This window comes from Sinocyclocheilus anshuiensis, unplaced genomic scaffold (genome assembly GCF_001515605.1).
Source record: "Sinocyclocheilus anshuiensis isolate Anshui unplaced genomic scaffold, SAMN03320099.WGS_v1.1 scaffold488, whole genome shotgun sequence".
Classification (NCBI taxonomy): Eukaryota; Metazoa; Chordata; class Actinopteri; order Cypriniformes; family Cyprinidae; genus Sinocyclocheilus; species Sinocyclocheilus anshuiensis.
This window is the reverse complement of record NW_015558584.1, coordinates 378542-397673: the sequence shown is the minus strand read 5'-3', so window position 1 is coordinate 397673 and position 19132 is coordinate 378542. Positions and strand designations below refer to the sequence as shown.

Sequence of the window (19132 nt, the reverse complement as noted above, 5' to 3'; positions counted from 1 at the left end):
CAGATACTTGAAAAATTTACTTAAGTACAGTAACGAAGTAAAACTACTCCGTTACTGTCCACCACTGAACTTAATATTATATTCATATTATATATTATATCCTTACTTTTTGCATTAATATAGCATCTTAGACAAAGAGACTAAAAGCTAGGACGTGAGGTGGGTTGATTGATTCATGGCCTGCTGTTAATCAGAGGGAAGCCATAGATTTATTAGTAGGCTTGACAACAAAGGGAGGAAGAGAGTCTGCATATGTTAATCCGCTGGCTGAACGATGATCAAAGCTAAAACATGCTGGGCCCCACTGAACGCCCCAGGGCAAACCATGCTCTCCAGCAGTCTACTCAAAAGTGCAGGAGAGGAGTAAACAGATTTAAAAAATCAGTATACCGTGTTTGGGACTTTGCTAGATGTATGGCTACAAGGGAGCTGGCCTTTAAATGCATACTGTAAAATTGTATCAGAAAAGTAAAGTTCAAGCTCTGAAAACCAGTCCAAGACTGTCAATAATCGCAAATAGATAGAACACTGTTTGTTGACTGCGTTGGTTGGCACAGCAGGTTTCATTACAGTATTATTTACAGTGTTGCTTTTTTGCAAGAAAATTAATGCTTTCATACATCAAATTATTTAAAAGTGACAGTAAAGGCATTAATAACATTACAAAAGATTTCTATTTTAAACAAATGCTGCTCTTTTGAACTTTTTATTCATCAAAGAATACTGAAAAAAATGTCATGGTTTGCACTGAACTGTTTTTAATATTGAAAATAATAAGAAACTTTTCTTGAGCACCAAAGCAGTATATTAGAGTAATTTCTGAAGGATCATGTGGCACTGAAGACTTGAATAATGGCTGCTGAAAATTCAGCTTTGCCATCACAGAAATAAGTTACATTTTATATTATGTTACATTATATATTAAATTACAAAACAGTTATTTTGTATTGTAATAGTATTTCAAGACCCCAAACTTTTGTATGGTAGTGTGTGTTATATTCAAAATCCAAAATGTATCCAATTATGTTTGGCTCACATGATGCTGCTGATGGAAGCAGGTTGGGCATCAGTTGCTGAGCGTCAGGAGCTCTTCTTGTAGTTGCTGCACTCATGACTGCACAGTAAAATCTTCAGCTCATCTCCAGTTTTATTCTTGGCGTGTGAAGCATTTCTTTGATAGCAACTGGTCTGGATTTCAAAGCACAAGTGAATGATGTGTCTACTCGCACTGTCAGACCCTGAATCCATTATATGTTCTTCACCACCAGTATGATTCAACCCAGTTATGTGAGCACACCTGTATTCTCTATGGCCCTCACTCTCCAGAGTTATGGCTCCCAGAGGATCAGCTGTCACTTTCAGCTTCTACCTGCTCACTGCACTTAAACTTCCTTTTTGTCATGCTTGCTAGGACTCCTTAACAGCTCTGTTGTCTGAGACTATTCTTGTCATAAATATGTAATTAATTACTCTCAATTAAGGGTGTTCTGCAGATTATCAAGGGTGGTTAGCGCCTCTCTTAAGTGTCACTTCCTTTGAAATTTTTTTTTTTTTGCTGCAGCTGAATAAAGAAAATGTTGATTTTCATTTTCTCTTTCATGAAAAGTTCTGTCAATTGTTTTGAAAGGACATATGAAATGACTTTTCTCCCCTTAGCTTGGCGTATTTTAACTTCCTGCTTTTTAAGATGAGTGACTTGCAGTTATTATTTTTGTTTAATCTGCTAATAGATGTTTATCCCCTCAGGCTAATGTTTGAAAGTAGCTATCAGTTTTACTTATTTATTATGTACTTAATCTGCATAAACGGCATGGAACTCCACCAGGACGTTCATGAGTACTCTTTCTGTTCCTTTTCCAGCTGTGGGTTTGAAGCAAAGCAGGTCCATATTTTAAGAAAGCGGTTTTGCAGGCACCTGTCATGAACTCAGCTTCGCGTGATTGGCAGCTAACAGGATGTGATGCGTTCCTGCAGGATGACTGGCAGATCACTTCAGAGCTTCTGAGTGGAGACAATGTTTAATTAGAGGGCTATTAGTATGCTGTTGAATCACAGTGTGGAAGATCTTTCTGAACACCCCCTCCACAATTTTGTGAGACTACAGGTTTGTTCTGCTTTATCTGTCATCATCTTTTCCTTAAAGAGATAGTTTAACTAAAAAATGATGAAAATTCTGTCATCATTTACTCACCCTCGGGATTTTCTTTCTTCTGCAGATCACACAAAAAAATAGATTTTTACTTTTTATTATGTCCATACAACGAAAGTCGATGAGGTCCAGTGTTGTTTTGAATCCCATTGACTTTCTTTGTCTGGACAAAAACTATTGAAACATTCTTGAAATGTTCTATAATAAGAAAAAAAAAGTAATGCGAGTTTGGATTGACATGAGGGTAAGTGAATGATCTTAATTTAGCTTGAACTATCGCTTTTAATGACACACAGATCGTAAAAATAAATTGTAAAAATAATTTAAGTAATAAAAAAACAAAACGTAATTTAAATATTTTGATTAGAAATTAGTTATAGCAGTTTTTATGTCCTAATAACCAATGACAGAGGAGTTACACAAGTTATCAGACAATAAATATTCTTAAACAGAATTAAAGTGAAAAGTGATGTGACGTGTAGTATTGTATCCCATACTCGGAATTTGTGCTCTGCATTTCACCCATCCAAGTGCGCACACACACAGCAGTGAGTAGTGAACAAACACACACACACACACAGACATCGTGAACACACACCTGGAGCAGTGGGCAGCCATTTTTGCTGCAGCGCCCGAGGAGCATAATCGGTGCCTTGCTCAAGGGTCTCACCTTAGTCGTGGTATTGAGGGTTGAAGAGAGTGCTGGTCATTCACTCCCTCTATCTAAAATCCCTGCTGGTACTGAGACTCAAAATCGCGACCTTTGGGTTACAAGTTCGAATCTCTAACCATTAGGCACAGTTTTTCATAGGATCTTTTTCTTACATGAAATAACCAAGGAGTTTCACTTGTATTACTCTGTGTTAATAGGGTAGAAATTGATGAGAAATATGAACAGAAATGAGTAATTGCAGCTGATAAAAAATTGCCATTACTGTGGTGAAGTTATCTCTCATTACTGGCCTGTGATAAAAGTGCCATTGCATTTATGCACCCCTACCACTGGTACCCACAATGCTTTGATGTAGTGAAGGCCTGTTACCCCTCAGTGATACTCCTGAATCCATTTATTTATTTATATGTTTCTGGAAAAGAAGAAGTGTAGAGACATTTCAGCAGCCAAGCTCAACTTCAACTTCAAGCAATAAGTTGAAAGGGCCCATCACAGCTGAAAATAGCTAAAACCATGCTTATGCTCAGCGTTAGTATTCAAATATCTTCTAAACATCCTGACTGAATAGTCAACAGCGTAACATGTTATCTGTTGCTTGGCTATTGAGATTATAATAAGAATATTTTACCTGCTACAAAGCCTCCATGGTATCCTTTCTCCTTTTCCCAATGTTGTCTGTTCAGAGCTTGGCTTTTCTACCCCATCTACCTCTCACCCTCTTTTCCCCTTCATGTCAGAACAAATGCTTATTTATACTGCCATGGAAAACAGCTGTTTGGAGGCACCAGTCGACTGGGTGACAAAAACAGTCTGAATGTGTAATGAGAAGAACACGGCAGCTTGTCTCCACACTCTGCGGGATGCCTCACTCTGCAAAACAAATAAAGGCAACAAAACGAACGGAAACGATGTTGGAAAGTGCTGTGGCAAAGTTTAATGTGCTCTCTAATTACATTTAGCCACAGTAGCAGATAAGAGTACATGGATGCAGAGTGAAAGGGTTGGGGGTTGAATCAGCGGTTGTTCGCTGCCGCCTCATTCGGCGGTGGAAGTCAGTGAAAGGTATTTGTTTCCAATCGAGGCCCATTGTAGCAGAAGATATCTAACAACAGCATGGGAAATCAGTGTAGTCGAGCGTATGCTGTGCTTGATTGTTCTACGCAGGCTTTGCCGTATTTGCTGGTAATTGGGAGTGCAACCGGTCCGCTGCTGTAATTAGTGCGAGCGCTGCCTGATTACACTGCACGGATCACATTTGGACCACTCTGATTTCAGAGGATCTGTCAGTTATTTTCCTCTTTCTAATGTCATGTAATGTTCCTCTTGTTTAATTTGCCATTTTAAAACTTTTAACACTTTCAAAATAAAAGAAAGCATAATATAAGAAATAAATAAAGCTTTATATATTGTTAAGGTAATATTTATTGACACCAGGTTCTACCATAGCACCAGGCATTTAATGTGTGGTCACATTAGTGAAATTTTAGCTACATTTCATGGGAAAAATAGGTCACATAAGTCACTTTAAAAGCAAGCAGCTTTCTGTTGGTCAAGACAGCAAGTTCGTGTGACCGACATGAACACAAGCGGAATTTTACAACTGTTCCACCCTCGTGTGAAATGCTGGATCTTGCAGGTTCCTGTTGAAATTACTTCAGTTCATAGTTTTGGTCAATGCAGTGAATTCACGACCAACTTGAACATGAATCTATGTGGGGAACTTTTTTGTCTTCATGCGAAACTCCTTATCCTACTGAAATGACTGGATTTCACCCATGCAGTTTTGCCGAACAACAGTACATTTTTTAAGTGCATGTTAGAGTTTAGTTATTTTTTGAAATGTAAAATTTTTTGCTCCTGACTTGTCATTTAAAAAAAAGCACCTGGCCTTTTTAAAAAGGGAGAGGTGAAATGGTCCTTATGTTAAGTGATGCTACAGACAGTTTGATTCTCCCTTAAGAGGTCTGTTTATTTTATTCAAGTGATCTTTTGTGGCAGGTCCATGACGCATGGCTTTCTGTGCCAGAGGGACTGTTGAAACAAAGGCCTGGAGCGTGTCTTCTTCCAGCCGGACTCACCCCGGTGTCCTCACCATCTCCTGCATGGCACGAGAAGCCCTCTGGGAGAACCCTTGGTCGACACGACTTTAATAATGGGAAAAAAGCACATGGACCATGATTAGCTTATTAGGGTGAGGGTAACTAATTACCTAATTTTATTGTCAAAGGGGGCAGAAGGGGGCAACAACAGGGAAAGATCTGAATCAGATGGTCCCTGTGCAGCAAGAGGAACAGGGGGATGCCACAATGCTGGAACAGTCTCTCTCAACCTGTTGCAATGTGCCTCACGGCATCCCTCCCCCGTCCTGCTGTTCAGGTTCGTGTGACATCTGCTCCGAGACATTGCGTGTCCCCCCGTGAGACACGCCTCCCCTCCTCCTACATCATGCAGATGTTGTGGTCCCCTGGTCTGGTGCAGGACTGCGGAACGCGCCAGGCCTGTTTGAAGTGTGATGAAACGGAATGGAGCGAGCCGCTCGGGGGCCTTGGGAGCTGGTTGAGGTGTGTGCGTGTTGAGGGGGTTTGTTGAAGGGCCAGTGAAACTGGCTCATTACAATATCACTCAGAACTGGAGCCGAGGGTTGAGTTGTTCCCCCTCTGCTGGTGCACATCCCCATGGGACGGGATGGAGAGTTGTCTGGAGCCCACTACGAGTGTTGCTCTCTCTGCCTGTCTCCCTCAATTTTGTGCTCATTGTCTGTCTTGTCTCCTGCCCCATTTTCTTTAGATTTATTTTGCTGTGTTTTTCTGTCTAGACTGTTTTCTTAGACAGTCCAGGCCTGCATTGAGCACTCTGCTATGCTGAGTAAGAGTTTGAAGCAGTTTTAGTCAAATAAGCTCTGATGTAGCTGTTAAAACTAATGAAAGAAAGATAAGATTGCAAATATGAATTAATATAGAGAGCTATGTTTTCTAAATAAAATGTGATTGGTGTTTGCCTCTGCAATATTGGCCATCTTAAAGTTCACCCAGAAATGAAAATCTGCTGTAAATTTACTCACCCTCAGGCCATTCAAGATGTAGATAAGTTTGTTTCTTCATCAGAACAGATTTGGAGAAGTTTAGCATTACATCACTTGCTCACCAATGGATCCTCTGCAGTAATGAGAGTCCAAACAGATGATAAAAACATTCACAATAATCTAAATAATCCACACTGCTCCAGTCCACCAATTAATGTCTAATTTCACTGAAGAAAGCATTATTATGGATTATGGACTCTTTATTTTGGCCAGAAGTGATGGTTTCATTCTTGGGGGAACTCTTCCTTTAATGCAATAGGTTGTCAAGCAATTGTCAAACATGTTGCAAGGCAGTTGCTAGGGTTTTCTGGGTGGTGGTTGCTTTCTAGCCTAAGTCAGAAGAGGTCAGTTTTAAGTCTTTATGATATGGTAAATATATATGGGTTGGCTAATGGCACACTTCTCAAGTCATGCAATTTAAGGGTATCATTTGATTTTGTAGCACAAGCAGTGCAAAAGTTGACATAGTGGTTTGGTTTTTTTTTAAACCTAAAAGTATGTAACTGATTATTAACAATAACTATTTTACCACTAAATGCATTGTATTTATTTGTTTTTCTGCTACACAAGTAACCAATTGTTGTTTGTTTAAAAAAAGATAGAGACTCTTTATTCATTACCAATCCCTTTGAAAACACTTTATATTACTGCACAAATCTGGTATTTATACTATGATGCATTTAGATATATATGTGCTCATCTGTAAGCAACAGTAGATGACAAAAACATGATATATCAAAAACATGATCATTTTTATGTGCGTTCTACTTATGGTAAGCTTTAAGGATACAACGATTTTATTAATATTATAATTATTATATAAGTTAAGTCATGCATTAGTTAAGGTTTTCAGTATGGATGCCGCATTAGTGAGAAGGTAGGTGAAGTGCTGGAGGAGAGGTAAACTTTTAAAGATCAAAGTGAAAAACAAAAGCAAATTTCAAACAAGCCTCTTGAGCTTGGCAACAAACTTTTCGGTCCTCTGATAATACTTAGATCTATAAATGTTTCCTTTATTTATTTATTTATTTACTTATTTATTTTTAAAATTATTCATTGCAATAATAATTTGGCCCTAACAAGCACTTGTGGGAGACGGCTTTCTTTCGCATCTTTCTTTCACCGCACTATAGTGCAGGGAGCTGTGGGATTTAGGGAACTATTAGAGAGATTTTTTTTTATTCGTTGCTAATGAATGCTATGCATGCTATTTTTTGCTCTTTTTGTATACTTGTTTGCAGTAACTGGAGATGGAATGCAGTGTCAGAGAATTACAGGCTATTTCTTTTGATTTAAGGCTCTTTTGATTTAACCCCTTCTCTTGCCACCTCTATATCCCAATACGTTGTATGTTTACCTCTCTTTTGATTAGTTTCTGTGTGTGCATATATACAGTATATACTGTATATATGTATATAGATAGATAGATTTTTTTTAACCTTTTAGTTTTGACTTCCATTTCACGTCCATCCGTAATTCACACTCCGGTTTTGAAATACAGCAAACTACTAACTAACTTATATAGAAATTTACACCATTTCTAGTTTGTGAATGTTGAATAGAGCTTTTTCTCTACACTTGTTGCATTGTGTCGATTTACAGGCACACAATGACCTCATGTCATCTGAATAGTTGAGCATTGTCCCAGTCATCTCTGCTTTCTGAGTTTAGTGGTGACTGGAGTCCACCCATAACAATACGGTCAGACTGTTGTTTCGGCGTTAACTTGCAAACGTTAAAAAGACTTGCGCATGAAGAGAACTCTGTGAACGTGGGCTGATAATGACCTCCCCGCTGAATCCGGAGCAGCGTTCCCCAGATGTCCCGCTGAGCAGTGCTCGGAGACTTTGATGTTTGCAACGATGCATCTCTCTTTGTAAATATGTACGTTATTGAGAGATGGAATGCTGTTGTTATCGGTTTTATGAAGAGTCTTATACAGGCCTTATGCATGTTTGAATATTAGAATAGATGGTATGGTTTTCCCATTTTCAGCCATGCCAGAGGCTTCGATCTCCAGCCTGGTCAAGTATAGGTAGTCTCAACTCATCTACTATGATTGCCCTTGGCTGGTAAGAGGAGAAGTGAAAACAAAGATGTCATTTTGAATCTACACTGACAGCCCAGCTGTCATCAAAAGCACCAATTTTCCGTATTGGTGGCAAACCATTGCAAAGTTTGGTAGCCATTTCAAAATGGTACTGGTTGTCAACATAATGTATTTCATTATGTGTTCAGATAAAAATACCCATAGTATTTGATATTTATAGCGATAACTACTTCAGTCTAATGACTGTTACAACTTATTGCATTGTCTTCAAAGTTCCTGTGTATTTGTTATCGCAAATTATTATTTACCAGATCCAGGCTGCTTCTTTAGGAGTTGCCGTGTGAAGGTTAAGGCTTTTGGGAGCCCCTCCCCTCAACCCCAAGTGTTTGACAGCCCACCTGAGTGCTGTGCATGGCCTGCCCAAGGCAAGACCACAGGCGACGTATCTCTCCTGTGGGCGTCCTTCAGGATCCTCCATACCTCACATAGCCCATTATAGCACCCCTCTCTCCCTCCCACCGTCTGCTTGTAGAAGGGATGGAGAAGATTTATTTGGGGGTGTCCTCAGGCATCCAGGTTTTCAGATGCCACCCCGTGCCACCGCCACAACGGTAAATGACTATTTTTAGAGTGCAAATCTCAACTATGTGACTTTCCACTCACTGCACTAATGCACCATGACTGCTGGGCTTTCTAAGGGAGGAAGATGGGGAGGGAAGGTGTACCTTTGGTTAACGGCAAGACACGTATACCAGACTGCTGCTTTACCACCATCCACCCCACTACATTTCTTGCTGTGTTTTTTTTTTTTCCCTCTGTCTTTGTGTCTGAGTCTTGGCTATCAACATTAATGAGACATTCTTCAGCTGGCCGGATTCACAAAGGAAAGGTGAGGAGGAAACGATATGGTATTCTGGAAACTCTCTGACTTTCTGCCTATTTGAGTCTTTTTGATATAAATGAAACCCGGAGAGCGGGATGGACGCTGCATATGAAATAGGCCCCTGCATCGTTTGCCCTGTAGAAATATCAGGAGAGAGCAAAACTGTGTATGAATCGTGTTGTGCATGCACTTTGCTAATGCGAGGTTCCAGAGTTGGCGGAATTGCGGTAATAGTTCAATTCATAATTAATCATATCTGATTTGCCTGATTGCCTTTTAGCAGTAAGGGATTAACTTTATCTGCAAAGAGATTAAAAAAAAACTGTTAAGTATTTATGATCCTTGATAGAACTATAAACGGCAAAAAGCCGTCTCCTTGAATATTGATTATCGCTAATTAAAAATTCATTTTGATAAGGAAGTCATCAGTCTCCCAATCTCCTCAATATTTTTGCCTACTTAAAGTTGTCTCTTTGCTTGCGGTTCAGACTAGCAACTAGCAGCGGAGAGCTTAACAAGGCACTCATTAGTTCTCATTTGGATGCACATTCGTGCTAACCCTTAAAGGGCAGCTGTTTAATTTCTTCAATGAATTTTGATGCAAATAAAAGTGTGAGTCAGAGAAAAAGGTAACAGATAACTATTGTTGTTTCTCCCAGATTGTTCCAGGTAACGTTTAACTTAAGATCTATGGACAGGATCTGTGGGCATGCTGTCGACAACCCATGAAAATTTTGACTTGTCCTTCAGTTAAAAAAAAGAAAAGAAAAACATGTTTACAGTAATACTTAATATGGATGCCTAGCGGGCGAGTATGCAGCACTGCGAATAAATTAAATATGCAACTATAACACTGTTTTGAAAGAGTAACCAAAGCACTTTAGCACATTACACATGTTAGCATTAGACTGGTGTGAAAGAACTGCTTACCGACCTTGCCTGTGTAAAGCTATATCAAATATTTACACTCAAAAAAAGTAAACCCAGTTCCTTTCATTTGGCATCATGGAAGTGAATAACTATCCGTAAAGCACTGTTTACATGAAGCATCTGAATTCATACAAATAGAAAAGTAGTCCCTCTTAAAAATAATGATTTATACAACTTTATGGCTCAAATAACAAATATTTTTGGATGCAGAATTCATGTAAGTGCTTTAAAAAAAAATAGGAGCTACACATTTTTGAAGTTAAACCCCATGAAACACTGGTCTGCTAGAATAGAAGATTGTATTTGTAATTGCAGAGGCGGACAGTAGTGAAGTATTTTTACTTTACTCAAGTAAATTTAAAAAGTAACTGTACTTTATCAGAGTGTCTTTCTTTGGAAAACTTTACTTCACTACATTCCAAAGCATAATGTCATACTTTTTACTGCACTTCATTTCATAAATAAAAGTTGTTGTTCGTATTACCTTTAATACTTAAGAACATTAAAAATGTAGTACTTTCTTGCACTCAAGTAAATCTTTGAATTACTTTTACTTGAGTAAAAGTAAGAAAGTAATAGATTTCTAATGTAATTAAGTATTAAATTATATTTAATATGAAACATAGTACAATATTATGCTTTGGAATGTTGTGAGGTACAGTTTTCTAAAGAAAAACACTGATAAAGTACAGACACCTGAAAAGTACTTTTACAGCAGAGTAAAATACTTCACTACTGTCCGCCTCTGTGTATTTGTATAAAGAAGTTGTATTTAACCTGAAATCTTTCTTTAGATTAATTCCTGTGATGATGGCTGCTATAGTGATCATTGTTCCATATTTAAAAGCTATTATATCAACATTTTCATACTCTTTTATTTCACTACTGACACCCAAAGTTAAAGCCATTCTCTAAAAAAATGAAAATTCTGTCATTTATGCACCTTTGTGTCATTGCAAATCTGTTTGACTTACTTTCCTCTGTGGAACATTAAATAAGAATTTTAAACTGTTTTTGTTCATACAAAGAAAGACAAAACAACACTTTTATTGAATAGATCAACACTTTATTGTATAGACCCACAAAAAAAAAAAAAAAAGATTTTACAAAATAGCTTTGACAGGTTTGGAACAACATCACATTGAGTAAATGATGACAGAATTTTCATTTATCCCTTTAATAAACACTTTCATTTCAAAGTAACAGTATTCAATTCATATTAAAGGATATGCTAGATTGTTGGAGCTGTGGTATAGTCATTGATAATTTTGATAATAAGAAGTCAATGTCAATAAAAGTTGAAAAAGACCTCCCCCCAAAAATTGCAATAGTTTAAAGGTATTGGAAAAGGTTCAGTAGCTGCTGTGTAAAGTCGAAAGTTGTAAACTGGAACAGAGGAAACTTCTCCTCAGAGCTTTGCCCTTTTAGCAGACAGAGATTAGTCGCCACACTCTTCACGACTCTGGATAAGTCAGCATGCTTTATCGCAGACTGTGGATCTATCCAGCAGTGCTTAAAGTCAAGTTGTTTACATGCACTTTATATTATAGATTTACTATATCTGTCATAAAACAGGTGTAAGCTGGACCATTAGAGAAGTTTCTGTTGGATACAACGCTCTCTCTGAATGACAAGTGATTTTTCTTTCCACATTAAAGGTGAAAGTACTGCACAACATGATACAATCACAGCCAATCAGGAGATATTTTATGTGAAATGTGGTTATGTGGAGTGGAATATTGGGCTAGTGAGATTTCATTGTGGGTGGGGCTACCCACTGAGTCATGTGAAGCATTAATATGATTAGGTAAAATACGACAAATTATGTTTTTATTGTCTTAACTCAGTAATAATTTGTTCAGATATATTAAGGCATGGAACCTAAGTGTCTTTCCTAATATAGCACAGCATGTTAGATATCATGGAACTTCCTGCCTACTTGTCACATTAGATTACTCAGTATGTCCCAGTGTTTTGGAAATGTTTAGTTCTGACATATTAACTGGGCAAATGAGTTGAAAGCTTCTTCTTAGACATAGACAACACCTTTTCATCATAACGTCCTTTGGTTTGGGTCTCTTATGGATGTGGTTAAAGAAACGCAGGTGTCAGTTTAAAGATTTTTTTTTTCTTGAGAATTCTATATGACCATCATAAAAATACCCTTCAAAAGTTTGGGGTCAGTAAGAAATTAATACTTTTATTCAGCATTTTCATTGATCAAAGTGACAATGAACATTTATAATGTTACAAAAGATCTTATTTTAACTTCCTATTCATCAAAAGGATTCTTAAAGTTTTTGATAATAAGAAGAAATGTTTCTTAAGCACCAAATCAGCATATTAGAATGATTTCTGAAGTATCATGAGACACTTGAGACAAAAAAAAATGAAGTAATGGCTGCTGAAAATTCAGCTATGCCATCATAGGAATAAATTGCATTTCAAAATACATTAAAATAGAAACAGTTATTTTAAATTAATTAATATGTTACTGTATTACTGTTTTGCCAGTAGGCTTTTTAGCTGCTTTTGTAGCCACATGTCAGACAAAAGAAATAAATGGGGTATTTTTATATATTATCTAAGCTTTGTCTCTTTTGAAAAGAACCAGTCCCCACTAATCACATTTGTTTGGGAGCATATAGCATTAGCAACACAGTAATGTCATATTCTGTGAAAAAGTATGTTTGGTGGAAGTTAGAGTATAGTCAATCTGGATGCATGTATTCACTTTTATCAGGGCCTCTTTGTTTGGCTCATTGCTCTCGCTTTCTGTATTAATGAGTGTGTTTTGCTCTGTGCATTTGCTGCTGTTTGGATTTGTTTGTCTCAGTTTGTTAGGGGTTTAAAAGGCTCGAAATAGCTCACCCCCTCCCCCACCCTACCAAATATGGCAAAACATGCTGCCAACCAGGATATTGTTTTTCCTCATGACTGTTCTAGTTTATGAGAACTTGTTCCCACACCTCAAAGCATTTGCTAAGGCCTGCTAATTGACTGTAATGCCTGATGTTGGCTTGAGAGCCTGCAAGCATCAACTTGGACAGTGTATATGCAATTATAGTGGCTAACACTGGTCACAACTGGTGTCTTAGCATTTAATTAGTTCTCTTTTTGCAAAATTGTGGCCCGCTTAGCATCTTCAACTGAGCGTAAACAGACTTAAGAGGTCCTGAAGGGGGCCATAGACTTTATGCTTCCACGGGGATTCAGGAATAACGTGCTGCTTATGAAATAATAATATGTCGGTGTAGCGTCTGGACCAATCAAAAACACAATTTTTATTGTACAGTAAGAAAGTTATTTCCATTAACCAGGAAATTAACGTTCTTAGAATTGACACAGTTGACCACAGTAGAGGTCAAGCTAAATATCTACAGCGGATCTAAATATTTATAATTAATTATAACTAGTTATGATTAATTATTCATATTTCCCCATGAGCTGTTTCGCTACATCGGGTATGAACATGCAACTGAAATTTGCACATGAAAATATTTGAGTCTTATATACCGCCTATGACGATGATCTTGGTGAAAAGTTAACATGCAAATAGACCCCCCTTGTCTTCTCTCCTTTGAGAGCAGTATGTCCATTGTCTGGATTATATAGTTTATTTTGTTTATTTTTCTAAAACAATTAAAGCAGTTGGTTATGCATTTCATAAGTTGTCTTTCAGGAGAATTACTCTAATGTAGTCTGTTTGAAGATGCTCTTAAGACAGGATCCCAAGTGAAAGGAAGGTAGACACTTTGTGCAGCAAAAGGATAGTGAGACTAATTGCAATTCATCTAATCAGGAATTCTGTGCATGTCAGTGTTTATTCTTCAGTGTAAACCATTTCATGCTGATTTTAAGTGCAAATGCAGGGAAATGTACTGAATATGAATACTGCATATGGACCTATTCTTACCTCAGCCTAATGTTTTGCCATTACCTTAAAGGCATACTATACCAAAAATTGAAGGCTTTGTTATTATTAAATGTACTCACCCTCAAGTTGTTCCAAATCTGATTTTCTTTCTTCTGTGGAACATAAAAGTTGAATGTGTAAAATGACGTTGCAGTTATTTCTGCCAAGACATAATGCAAGTTGTAGAATTTCATTCTACACTGACTTCAGGTGGAACTAATGTTCTGTTGACATTAGAGAAACCTAGTTCCTGTGGTTGGCTGTTTTTGACCAATCAGCATCTTCTATTCACACTCAAAGCTCTTCTTCACCTTTTTGCTGTTTTTTTTTAATGCACTCTCACCCAACATGGGCCACCCTCTCTTCTTTTTCTTTCCCTCGAATGTCACTGCACCTTCCCAGTGCATTCTGAGGCCTTTCACAATGAAAGAGGTATGAGAACGAAAGCATGAGAGAGAGAGAGAGAGAGAGAGAGAGAGAAACATGTCAGCTTGCGCCCTCAGTCACGGCCGGTTAGTTAAAGCAAATGCCGTTGGCCTCCTGAGAGAGCGCGGGCCGGCCGAGGGTGCCAATCACAGCTGTACCCGGGGCTTTCCTGTGTTCCGTTTGCCGCAAGCTACTTTTTATTAATTTAATAAACATCCCGCAGAGAGCGGTGAGCTTCAGCCACCGACAGCAGTGCTGCTCAGGTCCTAATGAGAGGAGCTTACTTTAACCCGACACACATAAAGGAGACAACGGCAACAAACGTATCCACACAACCTTTGACAGACACAAACAGACTCTTTAACATCTCGTGTAGCAGAATGATGTGGGCCGGGACACACTCAGTCTTATTTATTTATCAAATACCTCACTCATTAGTATTCTGGGATTGGCAGGCACTTTGCAGGGGCCAACAAAAAACACCTTGCAGTCGAAAAATAATGATGAGCTTACTTTAAAAGCGGCTTCTTCTGGCCCTAGTCGGCTTAGCGTGGACGGTAGCAGCAACGGTAGTCATTAAACATGCCCTCTTCCTCTCAGCTTATGAGTATACACAGAGCAACATGGTAAAAAATGCTCTAACCATTACCATAATGCCTAGATAACGGGGACAAGAGCCTAGATGTCAAACATTGGAAAGTGTAAATTCCCCGTAATAGAAATTTCACTTTGTTTGCCTTCATTTCTCTCCCTCTCTATGTTCCCTCCTGTTCCCTACTCTCTTTATTCTGTACCGCTACATATATTCATGAATTCATGTTTGTGATGAAAACTTATGCGGATTGAGAGGGAAAAAAAAACAAACATAAAGTGTATCTTGACGAGGATCTGCCTCGTTTCAGTGCCAGAGAGCTGCACCAGCTTCAGTCCTCGGGGGACGCGCCAGGACGGTAGACCCTCATTCCGTATTTCCCTTTCTCTTTTCTCCTACCCCCTCCATACTGCGCTCTCGCTCTCTCTCCATCCTCTACCTTGGCCCTCCCTCATTTTCCCCCCCTGTCAAAGTCAGTTACAGACGGAAGATCTCTCCTTAAATAATTCACAGGTTGATTAATAGACTCACAAGGGTATAATTAGACAGGGGAGAGACAGTGGCTAGTGTAACCAGTACAGTGCTTAGGGGAATTAGAGAGTGGGATTAATAAGGAAACCGAGAATACTGCGAGTGTTCAGAAAATGTGTTGGTGGTTCAGGTTGGAGAGCAGAGCGGGTTGGAGATGGGGGGAACGGGGGGGAGGGATGTGTGCTGTATGAAGCACTTTTTTTTTCAGGAGCAGAGAGCCAACGTTTGTTTGATGTGGAAATTGTTTTGAATCCAGTTTGAATCCGTCTCTTTAAATTTTTCACAAGTTACAGGGACCCCCTTGGTATACCACACTTTTCTAAAGGAAATAAAATTAATTTGGCTTTCCTTTTTACCGTCTTCCTTTTTTTGTGGCCCCTTTCTGAAATGTCTTATCCAGCTCTTTCCCCTTCTCTTTTCTTTTTTATTTACACTCGTAGATCTATAGGAGGAAGCAGAGCTGCTATCATCAGCATATAAACTCAGTGGCGTCGCCTCTAAAACAGGATTGGGCTGCTTTTGCATTCTGAAAGGGATGAGTTTTGTTGTGCGAGATTGGCGTTCGTTGCGAAAATCTGCCAGACAGATCTCTGCTTCAAATGTAAACAGCTTCTTATCCCTTCGCCTGCACAAACCAAATCAGAAATGAAACAACATTTTTTTTCACAAAAACACATTTCAGAGATGTTTCTGTTCACCCTTCAGCAAGAGAGGAGGAGACTTGTGGGACTTAACTTATGATGCTGCAGATTATTTTGCTGTCTTACCTCTTGTCTTTTGTTTCTCATTTGAAAGAGGCATTTGTGAAATATATTCTCTGTCCTGTCCCATGTGTGTGTTTTAAATGGAAGACAGCAAAATCCTTAGCGTGGTCTGAATTGGTCCACCAAACAGAGCTGGTTGTATTTATCTGCCTCTTTTCTCTCTCGTTTTCCTCCATCTGTCTCCTCCAGATGTTTTCTTCTGTTCTCACGATGCATCTGATCTGTCGGTGAAGAAAAGGCAACATGACAGCGCTGTTTGCACAAGCTCATCCTGTGCCACTTCAGCCTGCGCTGCAAGACATGCATGCAATGAACCCCCAGGTGATTCGAGTGGGAGGTTTATTTAATTCAGTTTATCTCTTAACATGAGAATAGCTTGATTAAACTTAATTTGGATTATTTTGTATATTTCTGTTCTTCTTTTGGAAACGTAGTTATATATAAAACATAGTACTATAGTATCAGTGTTATGGAAGCTACTTGTATAGTGTAGCTTGCTATACAAGCTTCTCAAAAATTAAAGTAATTAAAAATTAAAGTAGCTACCTTGACTAGAAAAAAGCAGTTTGCTACAGTACAAGCTGCTAAAAAAAGTTTATGAAAAAAAAGCTAACTACTTTAAAGCTACTGTTCTTTTTTTTTTTTTTATTTGTTTATATTTTTAAAAAACATTTTAACTAATATGGTGAAATCATTTATATCTTATAAAGAGATATTTGGTAATACATTAGTTACTGACATTAGTTAACATAAACTAACAATGAAAAATACTTCTAAAGCATTTATTAATCTTAGTTAACAAATGGAACCTTCCTGCATAAAAACAACAAACATTAGGGTGACAGGGTAATACATTTACACTAAATATTTATAGCTGCAACTGCGAAGACATAGTGATGTATAGCAGCATTTAACTATATATTCCGCTATCAAAAATGCAAAATTGCATGGCACTCAATTTGAATCATTTTAAACCAACTGATAATCTAGAATGATTTGGACTTTCTACTGTTACAGAAAAACAATTCTTCACTAAAATTAATCGAACGTTCCCATGCTGTGTATGGAAATAAGGGTTGTTTAGTAAGAACCGATTCACTAGAATTATTTTTAATTAATTAATTAATTAATTAATACTTTTCCAAGGCTACATGCATTTGATTATTACATCAGGTGCTTCACATTTAAAACAGCAATGTAGCATTTGGTCGCACGACACGTCGAAAAATGATAAGTTATTGACAAAGACACAATAATTTGAAAACGACTGTACACCACTGATATAGTTTATGTAGTTAGGTTAGTAGCATTGATACTTTTAGTAGCCTAAAGGGGGCACCGGTGTTGCCAGCAGTGTTGGTTTATTTATCTAGAATGGCATTAAAGCACTGTACACCTGATAAAGGGGGTGTCAGGAGGCCTCTGAGTCTGACAGCCTCAGAGGCTGCTGAGTTTTTGCGATTTGATTGCTACGCTGCCAGAACAAGGAGAGCCTGTGGCAACTTTGAAGTTTTGACAGACGAAGGTCTCTGAACATCCCTTAATCTTGCCTTTCCTCAGACAGTACACACGGCAAGTTCACGCTGTTTGCTTTCTGCTTCTTAATGACGCAAACCATTCACCCACAACACATCATAACATTTCATCTACCTTAATGCAAGCTGGCTGATTTCCTCAGACGCAAAAGCCCCTTAACTCTCTCAGAAACTAGCCGTCTCCAAAGAGCGTACGCGTGAGCGTGTGGGAAGACGAGGCTCTCTGCTGTGTGGCGATGAGCTCTCGCGTATCGTGTGGGGCTTTTTGATCGTACCTGAGTGTTTTTGTTAGCATGCTGCAGGAAACTGCCTGGTGTGATGTGTTGAAGATCAGATCAATAGCTAGCAACTGTAAACGGATGGCTCTGTCAGAATGGATTGTCCTGAAGCAGACATTGACGAGAGACAGGCTGTACGCTTAACATGCCTTCATCAAACTTTTTTTGTCCCACAAAACGGAAGTAGAATGAAAAGGGAAATAAACTTGATTCATAAACAAAATGTAGCTTTACTTCGCTTATTATTTATCATATTTAGGAATATATTAGGAATCTGAACAAACTCTTAATTTCTAAGTATTAAACTTAGCTCTGTATTTTATCATTTGTGCTACAGGCATCAACGTTACCTCAAATTGTGCAGTTTGCAATCAGTCTTATTTTCTTCTTCTGCTGAACACAAAATAGGGATTTGTTGAATAATGTCTTCGTACCTTTTTGTCAATTCAGTGAAGTCTTTTAAAATATCATCCTTTTTGTTCCACACACTAATCTATATATCAGTGGTTCTACAGAAGAAAGGAAGTTGTACAGGTTTGGAACGACATGAAGGTCAGTAAATGAGGACAGAAGCTGGAAATCCTTGGACAATGGATAATTATACAGTTTAGTGGAAATTATACAAAAATCTTTAGTATTTTTTGGCTGATAATCCGATATACACTACCATTCAAAAGTTTGGGGTTAGTAAGGTTTAAATAATAATATTAAAATTAATAAATGAATACTTTTATTTTTAAGGACACTTTAAATTGATCAATTTGATCTGTTGACTTTCATTTTATGGCCAAAAACACAGAGACATTTTTAAAAATTTTCTTCATTTGTGAAACAAGCCAAACAGGTTTGGAGCGACTTGACATTAATGACAGAATTTTCATTTTTGGGTGAACTTTCACTTTCATATCAGAGGTTTTATACTTATGAATAGCTTTGTCAACTTGAGACCTGTTTCAGCAGTTTCCTCACTCATTTAGTAACTTTCAGATGATCATGTTGTGTTGTCCTGTTCTAGTCATACTTTCTGTCTCTCCCACCTTCTGGAGCTGTTTAAACAGGACCCAGTCAGCGGGGGATTAGGCCTCATTACTCCAGCTAAAGCTATGCCGTGGACCCTTCCACCGGCCCTGAACTGCCTCTGGTTTAGACGTGCCAGAGAATATTCATACTTACCCTGGGGGAGAGAGAGAGCATTAGGGAGGCTTGAAAGGGCTGACACAAACATGGAGAGTGGATGAAAGGCAGAAGGAAGGAGAGGTTTAAAGCAGGAAGTGGAAAGAATCAAAGGAAGAGTGAGCGACAGAGAGAGAGAGAGAGTGAAGG

At 38.3% G+C, this 19132-nt stretch overlaps 1 protein-coding gene across 2 annotated transcripts in view; it reads left to right on the top strand.

Moving 5' to 3' along the window:
* The window catches only part of tsc1b (TSC complex subunit 1b), a 40875-nt gene extending 33587 nt beyond the window's left edge, over nt 1-7288 (top strand). For both annotated transcript variants that reach the window (XM_016475555.1, XM_016475556.1), the window contains one exon: nt 7277-7288. The gene's annotated coding sequence lies outside the window, so the exon portion shown is untranslated. The remainder of the gene's footprint in view (nt 1-7276) is intronic.
* Nucleotides 7289-19132: the final 11844 nt, after the last annotated feature.